We start from the raw sequence: 1,790 nt of genomic DNA, 5'->3' as shown, positions 1-1,790 counted from the left end.
AATTACATGGTTCTTGCATATTTTCTAAAATTGATTTAAAAAGCGGGTATTATCAAATTCGTATGCAGGAGGGTGATGAATGGAAAATAGCTTTTAAAACTAAATATGGTTTATATGAATGGTTGGTTATGCCGTTTGGACTCACAAATGCACCTAGCACTTTTATGCGTTTAATGAATCATGTTTTACGTGCTTTTATAGGAAAATTTGTTATGGTTTATTTTGACGACATATTAATCTATAGCAAAGACCTAGGAGAGCATTTGGAATATTTAAAATGTGTGCTAATTATTTTAAGGAAAGAACAACTCTATGCTAATCTTAAGAAATGCAAATTTTGTATGGATAGAGTTATATTTCTTGGATTTGTGGTTAGTACTAGTGGGGGTAGAAGTAGACGATGAAAATATAAAAGCTATTAGAGATTGGCCGACACCTAAAAGCATAACGGAAGTTAGGAGTTTTCATGGTTTGGCTAGTTTTTATAGGCGATTTGTAAAGGATTTTAGCACTATCACTGCACCACTCACGGAAGTAGTTAAAAAGAGTGTAGGTTTTCATTGGGGTGATGAACAAGAACTTGCATTTAATACTATTAAAGGTAGATTGTGTGAAGCACCTGTTTTGGCATTACCTAACTTTGATAAAACATTCGAGATTGAGTGTGATGCATCAGGAATAGGGATTGGAGCAGTTTTAATGCAGGATCGGAGGCCTATTGCATACTTTAGCGAGAAATTGAGTGGAGCTGCTTTAAATTATCCTATATATGACAAAGAACTTTATGCACTTGTTCGAGCTTTGGAGACTTGGCAACATTATCTATGGCTGAAAGAGTTCGTAATACACACCGATCATGAGTCACTAAAACACTTACGGGGATAAGGTAAATTGAACAAGAGGCATGCTCGGTGGATGGAATTCATTGAGACCTTTCCATACGTCATTCGGTATAAACAAGGTAAGGAAAATATGGTGGCAGATGCGTTGTCGCGAAGGTATGTATTGCTAACTACTCTTGATTCTAAGTTACTTGGATTTGAACATATTAAGGAATTCTATGAAAAAGATGTTGAATTTTCGAGTATTTATTTGTCATGCATAAAAGGGGCGGTTGATAGGTTCTTTAGGCATGAGGGGTATTTATTTAGGGAAAATAGGTTATGTGTTCCTAACTGTTCTATTCGAGAATTATTAGTAAGGGAGGCACATAGTGGTGGATTGATAGGACACTTTGGGGTTCAAAAGACTTTAGATGTATTGAAAGAGCATTTTTATTGGCTTAAAATGAAAAGTAATGTTGAGCGAATTTGTAGTCGATGTATAGGTTGTAAAAAGGCTAAATCTAAGGTTTTACCACAAGGTTTGTACACACCTTTACCTACACCTAGTGAGCCTTGGGTTGATATCTTGATGGACTTTGTTTTGGGTTTACCTAGGACTAAGAGAGGTCGGGATTCTATTTTTGTGGTTGTAGATAGGTTCAGCAAAATGACACATTTTATACCATGTCACAAAACTGACGATGCCACGAACATTGCTGACTTATTCTTTAAAGAGATTGTGCATTTATATGGGGTTCCTAGAAGTATAGTGTCGGATCGAGATGTCAAAATTTTGAGTCACTTTTGGAGAGTTTTGTGGGGTAAGTTAGGCACTAAGTTACTATTTTCCACAACTTGTCACCCACAAACATATGGGCAAACGGAGGTAGTGAATAGGACTATGATACAATTGTTACGCACAGTAATCAGTAAAAATTTGAAGAGTTGGGAGGAGTGTCTACCATT

Source organism: Olea europaea, chromosome 15, assembly GCF_002742605.1.
Source record: "Olea europaea var. sylvestris chromosome 15, O_europaea_v1, whole genome shotgun sequence".
NCBI lineage: Eukaryota > Viridiplantae > Streptophyta > Magnoliopsida > Lamiales > Oleaceae > Olea > Olea europaea.
Note: the sequence above shows the minus strand (reverse complement) of the source record.